Source organism: Epinephelus fuscoguttatus, linkage group LG20 (genome assembly GCF_011397635.1).
Source record: "Epinephelus fuscoguttatus linkage group LG20, E.fuscoguttatus.final_Chr_v1".
Classification (NCBI taxonomy): domain Eukaryota; kingdom Metazoa; phylum Chordata; class Actinopteri; order Perciformes; family Serranidae; genus Epinephelus; species Epinephelus fuscoguttatus.
Window position 1 is genome coordinate 20,495,014 of NC_064771.1, and position 16,879 is coordinate 20,511,892.

At 41.6% G+C, this 16,879-nt stretch overlaps 1 protein-coding gene across 1 annotated transcript in view; it reads right to left on the reverse strand.

Annotated features, from left to right (window-relative positions):
* The window catches only part of plce1 (phospholipase C, epsilon 1), a 132,127-nt gene extending 116,141 nt beyond the window's left edge, over positions 1 to 15,986 (reverse strand). The window contains exons 1-2 of the mRNA XM_049564362.1: positions 15,900 to 15,986; positions 4,631 to 4,727 (exon numbers count right to left, since the gene is read on the reverse strand). The gene's annotated coding sequence lies outside the window, so the exon portion shown is untranslated. The remainder of the gene's footprint in view (positions 1 to 4,630; positions 4,728 to 15,899) is intronic.
* Positions 15,987 to 16,879: the final 893 nt, after the last annotated feature.

The following is a 16,879-nucleotide window of genomic DNA, read 5'->3' on the forward strand; positions in this document are numbered from 1 at the left end:
CAAAGCATTCTGGTGCCCAACACCACCCACATGCTCAGACACACACATTTATCAAGGTGTCTGTGCTGGGTGTCTGTAGCCTCTTTTCAAGGCTCTGTGCTACATTCACACAGACAAGACTTAAGCCAAAGGGATGAAACAGACAAGTGCTCCATTCATAAGCTCACAGTGACATCTAACCTTCATATGTCTTCCTCTACTTTGCAGCTTAGCTTCTGCCTTTTGAGAACACTGATTTGATAGCTCAAAAAAAAGACTAAAGACTTTTAGAGGTAGCACTGCTTGAGTTATGCTCATTTTGTGCAATGCCAAAACACTAGAGTTCCACACATAAGGGCTAGGAATGCATGACATCAGCATCGTCCGATATAGGCTTTAAAATATCGGAATTGGCCAACATGCTCTTATTTTGCACAATGAATAAATATTACTTACACTGACAAGCATTGCATTTCATGTCTTCATCTGCTGGTGGGCCATCACAATAAGAGTATACATGCGTAATATGATACTAATCCCACTACAGAAGAGACTTAAGGATCACTAAAATTATTTAGGGAAAAAAAGTGGATATATCGATACTGGTATTAGGGTTGTCATGAGAACCGATACTTCGGTACCAAGTCGATGCAAACATGCAAACATACGTTGGCACCTGTTTTTTCCGGTAACATAAGTACCGGATACATCTTTGCCCTCAGCAAGCTGTGTCGATTCCTGTCAGAACTGACAGGGGCAGTATACGTGCGTCAGTCGGTGCCAAAGATGAGCGCCGAAGAAGAACGCCTGTTCTCCATCGTCTTTGCTAGAAACAATGGCTTTTACAAGTGCTACTGGAGGGGGTTTCATTGGCATAGTGGTGGAGCAGGCACCCCATGTACAGGGCTGTTGCCGCAGCGGCCTGGGTTCGGATCCTTTCCCTTTGCTGCATGTCATCCCCCGTTCTCTCTCTCCCCCCTTCACGCTTACCTGTCCTGTCCATTAAAGGCAAAATGCCAAAAAAAAAAACAAAAAAAAAACAAGTGCTACTGGAGCCACAACACCTCGGCTTGTCGAAAAGTCTGGTAGTAGGACTCGTGTAGGCCTCATTTACACCACAAGAAAAAATAGAAGAGACGCCATTTTTTTGCGTGAGTTGCAAGTGAATGGTCGCGGTATTCAACAAAAAACACTAGTTTGCGTGTGTTGTGACCTCTCTCGGCCACCGTAGACATCTCCCCCTTGACCAAGCGAGACCTGTCAGGCACATGTTTCATGTACTTACCCATTTATAGAGCTAAATATTAATTCTCATAGCATTGGAATAATCCCTGGCGCGCGAACCTGTCCACCCTGGGCTTTGGGTCCAAACTCACGTCTTCTTCTTTGGGTTTTATTGGAGATTTGCAAACACGGTGCACTACCGCCACCAACTGTTTGGGTGTGGTTTGTATTTTGATGGGACAGCAAATACACGTGTGCTGTCGCTACGCTTGTGGATTGCTTGCAGTGTAAATGAGGCCTAAGAGTTAAAGTTTGAAACAGTTTTAGTAAAGTAGTGAATTTAGAAACACGAGTTCTGTTTTTGTGGTATTGAGTATCGAGAATCATGGAAATTCACTGGTATTGATATCGACTACTGAAATTCTGGTATCGTGACAAGCCTAATTGGTACTGGTTATTGGTCAAATGAGTTGTTACACATCGGCATATCGGATATCGGCAAAAAAACTCCCAATATCGGGCTTCCCTAATCAGGGTTAAACAATAAGGATTGCCTGTTTGCCCATGCAAGAAAAATGCCACGTCAGGTTAGTACATCTATCAACACACTTGTCAAGCCAGGCAAGTGGTTAAAAAATGAAACACGTTGCTTTATCCGGAGCTGATGATATAAGCAGCTCAGTAAGTGAGCCATCTCCCTCCCATCTCTGTTGACAGCTGTACATATGCAGTACCAACTGGGCACAGTGGGTAAAGAGCTGCAAGTCTGACAGCAAGACGGATAAAACACAGTAGTTTTACAAAGACCTGTCAGGTTTCTCAACATCACACCACGACAATAAACTTAAGTATTTGTTGTTATTTGATAGGTGCTAATAAATAAAACATTTTGTATGCGGGCAAGTAAAAACTGACTTTGGGCAAGTAGATTTTTGACCCACTTGCCCACCACAGGCCTGCATTGATCACTGGGCATCATTAGTGTTTTACTGGAGGTGCTGAGACAGTTTTAAAGAGTGCGCCACACCTATAACAATAAACAGGAGACACACCAGTGAAGGTGGTTACATAATTCTGCCTTCTCATTGAAAAAAATATAAAATCTGAATTGATACTTGAGACCATCTTGGCATCACTCCAGCCATGATGCAGCAATCCTCTACTTAAAATAAATGTGGGCCGGGGGGCGTAAAGGGGAAGAGAAATGGCCCCTTCCCTAATTCCTACCCCCTTACTTCCAGCACCTTTGCTCAGACCACACCCATCCTATAACTCAGCGTTCATTTTAATCTCAGCTACACACCTGTAAAGTTTCATGACTGCATCTTGCAGGGTTGTGACACTATCACAGTGACAAAATCTGTCCACACACAGATGTATAAACACCTGGTAAAGTATTCCAAACCACGTCTGTGGTAGTTCCTGCTAAAATAGGTGACACCAGGACCACATTTCACCAGGATGACACATACATACACTCGTAGTAACTTTGTCATGGTTACACATCAAAACATTCTGCAGCACACCAACACTGTAAAATAAGGCTGGTGGAGGGTGCAAACAGGATTTGTTGCCTTTTATAAAGCAGATCTGGGAAGACAGGGTAGACAGGTCCCAGTGACCTGTTTTATAAAAAAATAAAATTTAAAAGATAATCCACAATGTTCCCTGCATAGTATTAATAAAGTTTATCTTATTTAATGAATAATAATTCGTACCAAAATGAACCCCAAACTTTAAAAAGACACACATGCAGCGTATTAGTGCACATTATTTAACTGACTACAAGTTCCAAGGTAAATAATAGATTTCAGTTGCACAATCTCTGTGACTGAAACTGAAACACGTGGGAGCTGCTTCCCTGAAGCTACACTCCAGATTAAAGTGAGAGACACAGCAAGACTTCTGACACACTGATATGCTGAAGAGGTTTCTCTTCACCTCAACCAAAATATAATGAGGCCCATTTCATCTCAATGTTTGAATGTTTGAGGGGAAAAAAATCTCCACCTCAGCTGAGGGAATCAAATCAGTTTTCAAAAGCCCATATCCTTATCAGCAAAATCAGCATTCATGTGAGTTTACATTTTTTAGTACTGACAGCCCACCCTGATCCAAAACAGGAGTAATCTCACCTGCATGCGTCACAGTCAACGAACAGGTTGAACCAGATATATCAAAAGTTGACAAAGTATATGTGCAAAGCCTTCAGCCACTGCATGAGATGAACAATATCTCTCCCCATTGCCTGTGTCTTATGAGACTCTCACCTTCTGTAAATCATAAATAAAATACAATAAGAGTAGTCTACTTTTCTGTGTACCTGTGAGGACATGCCTATATTCTTAATTACCTGGAATCACGCATGAAGTTTGGTATGCATGAACATGCCAATAAGCTTGGGCGGAGATCAGCAACCGTAGCATAGGCAAGTCCTACCAACCGAAACGACTGGGGGGAGCAATGAGAAACGAAAGTACAGCAATGTGCAGACAAGACGCAATAAAAAACATGGAAAACAACAATGTTCTATTTGGGAACCATCTGTGTTCATCGTCTGCTGCTTCGGCTAATGTTGTGGCTGTACAGATGTTAGCTGTCGCCTTGGCGCTGATGTTATTCGAGGACACGGACACGCTTGACACACAATAGGGCATGAACCTGTCCAAATATGGGTTAGAAGGGCGAGACTAGCGTAACTTTTTGGCAACTCCAGGCAAGAAGTTTCACACTGTGGCTTTAAATCCTGAATCCACAGATAGACAGCTGTGCTTACCATCGAGCTAATTTAAAAACACTCTGAAATTAGCAACAGGATAGCATTTCCACACTGTGGTTATTTTAAATGGAAGCATGTGGAATTGAATTAAGGTTTGATATAGATGTGCAACAGCTGTTCATTTAGTCTTGATCCTTATGACTGCGTTTACTTCTCAGAACTTACAAAAATAGAAAATTAAATGGCAACAATGAAGACTTCACAGCACCACAACCATAGCAGACATTTACAAATAAAAGAGAACTGCTAGTAATCAAAAAATAATGATACAATCTCTTCAGTTACTAACCTTAAAACACACACACACACTGAACACAGTTCAAAGTGGCTCTTGTTATCAGTTGAACTGTGACCCTGACCGGGAAATCAAATGGCTCTTCCAGGCTAAATCTCAGCCTTGGGCCAAAAACGCAGACAAACACACACCCACATGCACACCCACAAGGGAAACCAGGTCACACAGAGTGACAAGTGCACTGACCAAGAAAACCCTCAATCACTTCTACCTGACTTGTCGTATTATATACAATATTGTAAAGCACATGGTACTCATAACACCAGACTCCTTCTTCTTCTAGGAATTATCTAAAATGGTACAAAAATCTAAGCACTACAATGAGGTAGGTATAATTTAATGATAATACTTACATTAAAGTAGGCAGGTAGCCTTGTAAAAAGTCTTGTAAATATAATACTCCAGGTTTTCCAGGTGAATTAGGATTCCTGCTCACTATGTTGTTGTCAGCTGAGAAACACACAGACAGAGAGTGAAAGAGAGTTAGTGTGTGAGAGAGCGACAGGCACTGACATGTGGGATGGGCCTCCCACAGTCAGTCTGCCAAGTCAGCAGCCAATCAGAACGTGTTTCTGAGGTTTGTTGATGTAAATGTTTCACCTTAACAGTCATTTGACAGACAGTTACAGCACAGGATGTGGCAGACTGCGGTGACACATAACCATGAATGGTTTGTCCTAAATGAGATACTGAATATGTTGTAGCCTTGCAAAGTCACGAGATTTTCACAGTATGATAACAATCTCAGAAAATATTGAGGTTTTACCGTATCATAATATTACAGATTTTATATTATTATCAGTCAGAATGATGAGGGTTATTTTGGTTAAGCAACTGTTTAATTACTAAAATTGAAACCTGAAACCATTTTGTTCATGGGAGTAGGTGTAAAATGTCTCCCCTTTGAAAATAACTAAAATAAGAGTTACACAGCAGCTGGTTAGCTTAGTAGAAAAACTAGAAACAACAGAGATAGCTTGTTCTGGTCAAAGATATCAATCACACCATCTCACCCCCCACCAGCACCTCTAAAACTCACCAATTTACAAGTTAGATCTTTTTTATTAAGGGAAGGGACTCACGAACCAGTTCCAGTTGATAACCTGTTCCAAATTCAGAAACATATGTCTCCAATCTTATCAATTCCTTTTTGTGCCAGCATCTTTTTCTGACAGTTCAGCATTGCAAAACAATGACGCCAAAGTCAAGCATCTATGCTGCTAGAAACGTGCAAGGCAGGGTCATTGCGGAGAGGGAAAAATGGTTTGTGGTTTCATTTTACAAAGAAAGATGACAGTGAATCTTGGTATGTCTGAAAAATGGTAATTTCAAGTAGCGGTCAAAGCACCGGCAATATACTGAAACAACTTACTATGCAACAAGAGCTTAAATTCCAGGAATGCCATGAATTTGAGACTCAACGCACAAGCGCCATTGCTTCCCAACTGAACAGCATGTCCCTTAACAAGGATTAATATCCTGTGTTATAATGAAATTAACGCCAGGCAGATAGGCTGAGCAGGTTTTTTCTTTGAATAACAAAAAATGTTAAACAGTGGAGCTTTTGCACACCTGAGTCACATGCATGTCTTTTTTTCTGCTCTGTTTTTACACTGTGTTCACACTCAGAGATAATACAGTTGCGTTGACACTGAAAACCTGTGTAGGCCAAGTCTTGTTGTGCCCATCAGGTTGCCAGGTAACCAATGGGGACTTACATTTCTTTGGAAATACTCACTCCAACTGCCGAAGCACACTTTGGAACAAACCGGACTGTACATAAATTCTGAGCACTGTTGAAATGCACCATTATGTTATTCAGAGCACCACACTCCCTGAGCAGTAGAGCATACTCTTGTCACTCTGTCTGTGGAGACAGAGCAGCAGAGCGCCAAGATACGTGTATGTGTTGTTCATGTGGTTGTTTGTGAACTTACATAAAAACAGAAAGATCTGTTACATCAAACAAAAGCACACTCCATTATACTGGATTTACAAACACACACTCCGCAACTAAAATCTATTGCCAGTTGTCTACCTGGAAGTGTAATGTTCTGAGTACATGGGTACATTTTCTGTTTCAACGCTGAGAACACTACAATAGAATGAAGCTCATTTGGGTGTAAAACAGAAAACAAACATTCTTTGGGTCCACAAAATCAGGCTGTCGTGCATTGTCTATGGAGCAGCTCCAGACTTTAAACCCTATGACATCACAAGTGTTGAGACTTAGCCTACTTTTCTGGCGTCTGGCTTTGTGGGAGAGCAGCTCATGTTCACAAATATTGATTGAACTTTCATTGGCCGTGGAAATAACATATGCAACTCTTACTTTAGGTGGTGTTCCGGATAAACTATAGCACACAGGCCCTTGGTTGTATTCTAGACAATCCCAGACAACAACCTGGATTTTAGAAATATTAAAATATAGTTGAGGCAAAGGTTTGAACATGGGCTTGTACACTACTTCGAACAGCTTGTATACTTCAATAAAAGCCAAGGAAAACAGTGATCTCAGCTGCAGCACTGGAAAAAAACAGATGAAATACGGACAGACAGTTGTCTGCTCATCTTGTTTTTAAAGAGAACTGCTGGGTACTACCAACATATTCCGTGCTGCAATAAAGTGTAACACATGTTGATGAAAGCAAAAGGGGATGATCTCAGCACCTCTGACAGTCCTGAAGAAACGGGATATAATCAAAATCAGATGGTTAACAACAAAACTGTGCTGTTTTTTGTTGGGGTTTTTTGTATTTGTGGGTGTGACGTGTCACTTGTTCCCTCATTTATCTCAAGAGAGTATTTCCACACTGCCATACATCAAGTAGAAAATGATGTACAGTGTAATTTGTGTTGGAGCTAACACCACGTAATACTAATGTCGCTTTCACATACAGGGCATGTCACAGTATTGCAATGTGGTGTGACATCACAGGTCAAGTTTTACTTGTGAGTTTTAGTACATTTTAAAGCAGTGGTTCCCAATTGGTCCAGCCACAAGGTCCAGATTTGTCCTTAGTTATTAGTGCAAGGTCCACAAAGTTCAATATATTCAACATCATACTTGTGTTTGGCCATGTTGTGGAGCTACTTTTCTGTCTCTGTTGAGCAGCTGTTCGTTATTCACTCACTCTACAGCATGAAACAGTATTTTAAAATAAAAGCTTGTGCCAGGAATTCAGTGTACTTCAAAAGAAAGTGTGCTTTTTAAAAACTTAATATGTTCACAAGTCACAATGGACCAGCAACCCACTTCTGGACTGCGACCCACCAGCTGGGAACCACTGATTTAAAGTACATCTCAAAAAATCCCAATGTCCTCAAACAAGACAAAAATGAAGTCCCAATGTCGTCAAACGAGTACATCCTACAGCATCTTATCGTGTTACTGTTGCTTAAATTGGTCAAATTTGTTGTCAGACTACAAACTTAATCAATTACAAATAAACAAGTTTTAACCATAGCATGTGATCAGGTTTTGTACCTTGCCCACTTTTGTGTCCGGATGGGCTGCAGAGTGACTTGGCAGAGATGGCTGCCATCTTGCTTTACCATGGATTAGTGCATTGTGCTCTTACTACCACTAGATGGCACAGCAAGTGTCCACAAACAAGGACAACAGGTCTGAGTTAAGTAGAATGAAGTATAAGGTGCAGGAAACCAAAAATGCGGTGTCATCATATGAGGACACAGGGTCTCAGGAGGTAATTTCAATGGATGGAGGTAGGAAACTGTTAGCCATAAGCACTTCATAAACTAATGGTAGATCAAGGTGGTTATAGCTAGTAAAAGCCCAGTCACCAGAATAAAATGCTGGCACTGTATGTTTTGCAAACCACAGACATGTTACATTTGTTAGTTTCATACTAATCATTTCAACATTTCTAAAGGGATGTAGCTCAGATTACATGCACATAAGCTGAGTTTCTCATCAAGAGGAAGAAGAAGAGGAGGAGGAGGAGGAGGAGGAGGGTATGGTGATGGTGAGAAACCACCCAGGCTGCCAAGCAGCAGAACACTGTTCAAAACCAACGAATAGTGGGTATTTTTTAACGACAGGTTGAGACATTTCCAGCCATTTTGGTAGCGACAAAAGTGTTTTGTTGTGTTTTTACCAAGAGTACGAGACAGAACCAGCTGTGTTATAGCGCCAAAACCATTTCTTTTTTTTTTAACAAGAGTTCGTGACATTTCCTGCAGTGTTTGTAGCAACCAAACTGGGTATATTAAGCCAAAACATGATGTTTTCCTAACCCTTACCAAGTAGTTTAAGTGCCTAAACCTAACCACACATTAACCACAGTGCTGTCACAACATCAAATTGAAATTTTCAACATATCCACTATATATGAAACATACTAATGTTACATTTTCGTGGTTTGCATAAGTGTACAATGCCAACATTTATTCTGTCGACTGGGGTGCTGATTGATGGATGTGAATCTAAATCTGACACAGCTCTAAAGAAGGACAGTTTTTTTTAAGTTAACACATTCAACCTCTTATTGAAATTATGGATTTAAACACTAATGCCTCTTGTGTAATAACCTATTGTCTCATTGGGTAGTCAATCAACATGAGTAACAATTTGTTTTAATGAGTTCGTGTCTCAGGAACAGAACCTTTTTTGCAACCGTGTCCTAAATCATTGTTTATCCCCTCATCAGGAGGCCTTCACGCTCACATAAAAGCCTTTTTCTAATGTTCATTCATGGAGGATTATTTCACAACTCATCCAAATGATGACTCATGCCCTGGTATGTGATTATTAGGTCTAACTTCACATGGAGTGCAGGAAAGTATGGCCAAATCAGTGAGGTGGAAAGCAGCACCGTGAATTACTGCTTTGTATTTTTCATTATTTCTGAAGTTCACTTTGATACAACAGAGTCAGTGGATGAGGAGAGTAAGAGGGGGAGTAAATGGCATGGAAAATCTTAAAGTGTAAAATGAGAGCTGGATTCAAACTGAGCTGAAATGTCACTTATCCTCCTGAGCCTCCAAATTACTCGGCTAAATACTTCACACTAAGATTCAGTGCTGGATCTGTAGCATTCCTCCAGCATAATAAGCAGGTCAGGGAGGGAAGGAATCCCCTTTTCTGTTGTGTATGGGCCATGGAAAAAACAGCATATGCCATGTGAGTACAAAAGAGTGACGCTCCAACTGTGTCACCCAGCTGCAAAGAGACAGGCATGCAGCTGACAACACACATTTCAATTAGATCATCTTTGCAGTCACGAATGCTTTGGTGATGCCAAAAAGGTGACTACTAGTACTATAGAGAAAGTTCCAAAACCTAACTAATGTGAATTCCATTCATAATCTAAGAAGTGAGTCAAGTAATAGGACTGGCGAGAAGAGGAAATAAGGGAAAAACAATCCTTTAGAGAGAATATTACACATGAGAGAGTGTAATGCAACAAGGGATGCACTGATAACATACTTGCTTTCAGTCTTAATATGGCCGAAACCACTGGACTGACTACGGGAAAAAATAACTTTACCTTCAAAAGTTAATGACTGACAAGTATTCCCTAGAAGATAATGAAAATACCAAACAAAATTAAATAACATAGTTCCAGTGAGCTGGCAAAAGAGAAGTAACATATGCTTTGTGAAAACAAAGAAGAATTTTTGACAATTTATTATTCAAGGAATAACTGATCATTTGAAGGGGGTCGTAAGAGGTCCATAGTTAGTGCATTACTCACAGCAGATGTCAGTCTGCAAGCCCCCACTTTGGAGAAACAGGCAGGAGTATTGACATGGAATGTAAGTGATGTACTGCTGTCAGGTCAGCAACAAAACTGTTTTGAAGCCATACTGTTTTCTTTAAAGCCAGACTCCATTTAGAAAAACAGTAATTCAACATCGCTGGACACAGGAGCCCCTGATCTTATTCATCGATGTGCCTTTTTTGGGGCAATGTGGGGTGTGAGCAAGTAACAAAACGCGTAGCTCAGCATGTGACGTAAACAGTGACGTGGCAGGAAGCCGTGGCTGGTCAGTCCTTCTGCAATTCTCTCATAAGTCAGCCCGTTCTTCACCGTCCCCGTCATCTGGCGGCTAATGGCCTCTTCATTTGGGTGGGTTGCACATGCGGCGTCATCAACAGCTCCTCCCACAAGTCTTCAACAGCCCCTCCTGTTGTCTCGGTTTGTTTAAACTAAAAGGGTTCCGCCAATATGACTATGCTACGAGGCGGAAAATTGGGCGCTTGGATCAACTCGCCAATCTGGCTCTGTGTGTCTAAACGCTCATAGCTTGCTGGCAAAACAGCCCAACGTGCACGGAAAATCTGGCAGTGTAAAAGGGGCTATAGACTGATATGCAAGGACACACATGCAGGAAAAAAAGAAATGGAAACCTAGCAACACCATTCCTTGTCGTCAGCTACCGCCACACTTAAATTGTTATTGAATGTTTAGGTGGGACTTTTTTTAGCTGGCTAAATTGCAATTTGCTGCTAGCCCCATTCACAGCAGTGCATTACCTTGCTTTAATGTCAGTCCTCCTGCCTGCTTCTCCAAACTAGAGGCATATACTGTCTATGCATAAGAACCTCATACAACCCCACTTCAAAAAATCCAAACTATCCCTTTAAGAGCTTTATACATGCTAAAGAGGAATGTGAAGTGAGCTGTGTAAAGTAAGGTAGATACTCTGTATTGTGGCAGTATATTGGAAATCAAGATGTGGTGTGGAGATCTAGTAAAAGAAAACCCTGCACAGTTCCGTTTAAATCTTCAGTATACTAACACACTCGTGCAAACGAGCCCCCCTCTGTTTAACACAGGGGGGGTCAGAGAAGAAAAGACGCATCATATGACTACAATAGAATCACATTCCTTAAACTGGTCGCAGTTGAAAAGAAGCTGACAAAGAGAAAGGGAGAGACCAGAGCAGATGGAGCATAGACACAAATTTAGATTATAAGAGGAAAATCAACAAATAAAAGCAGAATGTCATGTGAGTGTTTGTGATTACAACAAATAAAAACCTAATTTAGATTTTTGCATTATTGACAAAATGACTGCGGGCAGCAGAGTTTTGATCTGGCTGAGAGAAAACTGGACCAGGTTTCTAATCAAAGAACTGGCGTGGTCTCGGTTTAAACCCAAACCCAAACCTGAACCACTGCTGCATTTAATGAGTCACAACCCTACTAACGTATGATTTTGATTCAAAACAAAATCTAAATCAACCTCTTATTTTCAAAGTCAAAACCATCAAGTGTCTACCATAAATTGTAGATTTCTACTTCTTAATCACACGAGAGTCAGCCATCAACAATCAATCAGTCCGTTTTTACAATGGGAACATCTGAATAGTGCCTTGAAGCCCGACCTAATTGAAGTTTGGGAAAATTCAAAAAGCTCGACTTGGTCCAAACCCAATGGGTCGGACCCTGCCAGCTTTGGGCAGAGAATCACAGCTCAAGAGATCTGATGGAAAACTGCTTTCCATCTGCTGGCCTGTAAATTTTCAGAGAAGAAACCCAGCTGAGTGGAATCTGTACTTTATCCATAACCAGATCAACAGGATGGCATCTCCTTTATGAGGAGAATTTAAAGCATGTATTACTCTTCATTTGAAGGGAGTACGGTTATATTTTTTGGGTTGGGACCCATAATGAGTCACATGCCAGTTTCTAGTGGGTCCCCCCACATGACAAGAGCACTGGTTATGTTTTTATTAGTCATGGTCATGGTTTTCAGATTAATAAGTTTGACCAGTCTCTTTTTGGCCTCCTGGACCACATGTTTTTCTAATAAGAAAAAGTGACAGCTGATTCTTCTCAAGAGGCGATGTGATCCTACACACCCTGAAATCTCAAACACTTGTGTCAGGGAGTGTTCAGGAAGAGCGTTTCAAACCAGCCACCAGGAGAGCTCATAAATACTGACACAACTGCACAAAGGATTTATGCAAGAGAATACCCACCTCCCCATTAGCAGCTTTTATCACCGTGAGACAACTCAAACAGACTTTGACAAAAGCATTTCGAGGAAAGGAAAAGAAAGTCAAAAGGATGAAACATCAACCTGCATTTTGTTGCAGCCAGGTTACCTTTCATTTCCAACACAGTCTCCCGTCTGCCAGTTAACAAAGTGCGAGGCTGGTTACGCTGGGAACAGTGCTGCAAACAGAACAGACTTTTCATGCGAGGGACCTGGGGAACATATGGCTTTGATTAGAAGGCAGGGCAGAGAGAGACGCCAGTGGAAAGTGTGCAGAGAGAGTGGGGCTCTATGTGTGTGTGTGTGTGTGTGTGTGTGAGTATGTTTGTGTTAGTGTAACAAGGGCTGACTCAAGAAGAGGTGACTGTATCTTCACGGCGGATAAGTGTGTGAATGCAAGTGTGTGCGGTGCGTGCATGCACTCGTTAACAAAGACAGACAAAAAGATGACTCACAAAGACGGAGACTGCTGAAGTGGAGAATGAAATAAGCGCCAGTATTTGTGAATAAATGTGTGTGTGTGCGTCTATAACAACAGACAGTGTGTTGTTGAGGAATAACAAAAGTGATCCACGCCAGTAGAAATGACGATAAGCCATAAGTTTTTCATAGAACAAACAACAAACTTGTTGCTGTTTATTGTAAATTAAATGAACTAGTCTGTCAAATCAGCTCCATGCAATCACCTATTTTTATTTATAGAATTTCATTACATTTCTGGGGACAGACTAAACATCATGTAAGCATATGGCAAGCACGCAACACACGCCTCCGCCTAATTACAGTTAATCACTTCCCAGTTGTTTCCCGGACAAGTCCAAGTCAAAATAAGTTCATATCAGGGTCTAGTTCAAGCTTGGGGAAGTCTGGTTTCAGCACTGAAGCCAGTAGACTCTGCTGCAAGGGATCTGGCTTTTATACCTGATTATGTAAAGTAATGGCTTTGATCGGTGGTTTTGCCTTTGCCTAAAATTTGTTCATGTTCACATGTGTTGTCTGAGCAAATGTATGTAAGACAGCATGAAAAGCATAAGGACATACGAATGTGAATAACTCAAGGTGTAAACTACCTGAATCTCAGAAATTTCGTGGCAGTGTAAGAATTTAAATGCAGCATTTAGCTCCTTTAATTGTGTACTGCTGTGAAGTGACTGTAAACAGAGCAGACTTGAAGGTACCGTGTGGACTTTCGAACAATAGTAGCACTATGGAGCATTGTTGTTTTATGAGCTGGTCCCTGTTTTGTTGATGTTGCACACAAGGATGAGCACTCACATGCATGTGCAAATACACAGACAACCCAATACACATTCCTGCCACCAGTTTCACACTATTCCACTGAGCGACAGCTGGTAAAGGGAAAAACGTTAAGACTAGATTAGACTCCATAGAGGTGGCGCTATAGTGCCGCCACAATGTCCCTTCTTTGTGCCTCCTTTGCATTTTTACCCAGAACAGCGACATAATGCCACTCAAGTGTGTGATTTTGGACAGCATGTTGGCATCGCGGAAGCAAAAGAGGTGTGACGGCCGTGACATTTAACACAAAAGTGTCTGCCTCTATTGTGATAACAGACACGTCGGCAGCGCTTTATAAACTATAACAATGGCATTACATGGCAATAACAATCATTTACCGTCCCTGTTATACAGTGGCAGATAATGACCTCTGCTCGGAGGGTAAGGAGCTCCCGGGCCTCATTGTTTTTCCAATTTACAGACATTTTTGCCCGCTGTTTTTATTCTTTGAGTTAGCTGCTAACTGCTATCAGCTACTTTTAAATCTCCCGGTGTTGGGTCACACGCATAACACGTCGTCAAAACGTCACACTTGTGTTGCCCATGATCCCGTCCTGCCAGCTGCCCTGTTTGCGCAGACATATGTTCGGCGCTGTTGCTACCTCCATTGCTAGTTTAAAGACGAGACAACTTTGCCCCCCCCCCATTCTGCAACTGTACCTTTTACACGGCACGGCAAGTGGAATGACGGCATGAACTTTCTGCCTTTCAGAGGCAGTGTAAAAGGAGCTAATGTTAACAACTATATGGCTGTCTATTTCCATTTATGATGTACAACAGTGTAATTTCATCCCATGTCATATTATTTTTTCATCATTTTATCTGAAATTTGTTTTATCTGCCATGTTATTATCCAGGTCATGTGAGTGCTTCCCATTGGCTGTTGCTACTACCTAGGTGAGGCTTCAACCGTGCATAGCAACACACCAGGGAAAGGCGGGGAAGAAGAAGAGTGCTTGTAAACATGGATGTAAACAATGCTTGGTTAAAAATATTCAAAATATTTGATATTAAAATACATTCAACATGACTGTTGCAACTCAAGAATTTGTGCAATGCATTTTAGTGCAATAAACATAACTTTTGTTTGTTTACAAAAATCTCCACAGGGCACCTGTCATTTCTAGACACAGGTAATCAACGCAGCTTGAGAAGCATGATGGAAAAAGAATGTATACAGCTGCTACGTGTTTTAAGGTCAAAGGTCAACTTTGGCCGCAAACACCCTTCCAAAGTGGAATGTCACCGAGACAACCAATCAAATGGGAAGCACCTACAAGGAGTTCTGTAAGTGAGGATGCACTTAGGCAGAGAATGAGTTCGAAAACAACAAGTCCAACCAGTCTCCCATCCCTGACTGCTCCTGATTTCTATCTCAAGACATCACCACACCTTCGCTCCAACTGCTGTCTCATATTATGCCCTGATGTTAGAGCACACAAGGTGACTGGAGATGTGCATTATGCAAACAGCATCAATCTGGGGAGAAGTGAAAGTTTTTACAAAGAACTTTTCTGCAATCATACAGTGATTGTGTCAACGACAGTAGCTCCAGTCTCTTTTCTCTTGTAAATATGGCCATGTTGTCCTAGTAGTCAGTGTCAAGACTGTCATAGGGAGAGATTTTTTTTTCATAAGCTGCCCATGTGTCACTGGACCACAGACACAAGCCAAACTTCCTGCTGGATCTGATTTATGTGAGCTTTCATTTCCATTTGGAGCTCTTTAGTTTAAAGCAACCTCTGCTGCAGCATCACATACAAGAGGGTCAAAGGTCACAGAGCCCAAGGGATGTCTGGGGCACTCTGTGTAAGCAAACAAGAATCGGACCTGTCAGACTGAAAACTAGCATGCACAAGTGCACACACAACTTTAAAGTGAATGGAAATTGCATTTGAATGTTAGCCAAAAATAAGCTAATGTCAATAAACACAAGCAACTTTGTCAGTGATGCAGCCTTTATACAGAGTACTGCACCCTGAAAGCAGCACAGACGTTTAAAAAGATGGCTAATGGTAGCTGAAGCGCTTTTATTAACATGAGGAGAGCCCCAAAAGACACAGCAGGACCCCCAGTTAGTGAGAGTGATTTCAGTTTGCTGTCCCGGTTCAAACTGAGTCGAGCAAACAACTTTTAACCTACTTTCATTTATAGTACCGGGCAAACCAGGCTAAACGCAAACCCGGCTCTGTTAGCTTGATTTCGGTGACTTCGGGGTTCCTGTGCCCCAGTTAGTTAACCGCTGACACTGACACCAACTTCACAAACCGCTCGCGACTCGTGCAACACAGCGCGTGAAAAGGTGTCTGAACGTGCGCTGACGTGATAGTTTGAGGACGTGTTGGCACAAACTTACCGGCAAATGTTGTCAAATCCAGTTAGCATCCATGTAAACTGTGCGTACTGACGGGTTCAACACACGTCCTGCTAACTTGTCGTGGACTGGCTGCTCCACAGCTCGCGCGCGAGACAGTTGATGCAGCAGCTCGTGCTGCGGTGGGAAACTGCTCTCTCTGCTCTGGTGCCTTCAGGTGCTCTTCGGAAAAGTGTAATTCAAAATTCAAACCAAACTCAAAGTGCTTTTGGTTGCCAAAATAAGTACTATTTTATATATATATATATATATATATATATATATATATATATATATATATGGTAGATGATAGATGGAATAGTCTGAGGTAAAGGTAAACATGTTAGTCCAGCTGTTGGCGGTGTTGTGGTTGTTTATGGGTTGGGTGTACTACCAGGTAGATTGGTGGGTTACCAAGGAGATAGTGGGTGTGCTCTTATACTGTATATTCCAGAGGCTTTTTGGCTGATATGTTATGATATGATTTCTTTATATATACATTCAGTCATTTGAACAAACAAGCCAGTACTGTTATTTGAACTCAACATATCAACAGGCACCTGGTAGCTACACATTCTTGTACCCATAGTAGTGGCTTTCAACTTCATCGCTGACCCTAGCTAACATGTTCATATGACACAATTTCTAACATAGATTCCTTCCACTTTTCAAAATCTGGAAGTGATGTACTCTTCCAGAATCTGAGGATCACTCGAGCAGCTGTGACGACCCCTACATTTAGCACCACAAGGTCATATTTTGATATGTTCGGCAGTTCTGTTTGGTCCCCCATAAGGCATAACCTTGGTGATTTAGGTACCGTTGTACCCAACCACTTCCTTACGTGATCCACAACTTCATTTTACTATATAATGACGAAAACTCTGTCTGTGGATGTGTCTGTCTGTGTGTCTGTTCCACATTTTTCTCCTCACTGACTTGGTCAATCGATGTGAAATTTGGCACAGTGGTAGAGGGTCATG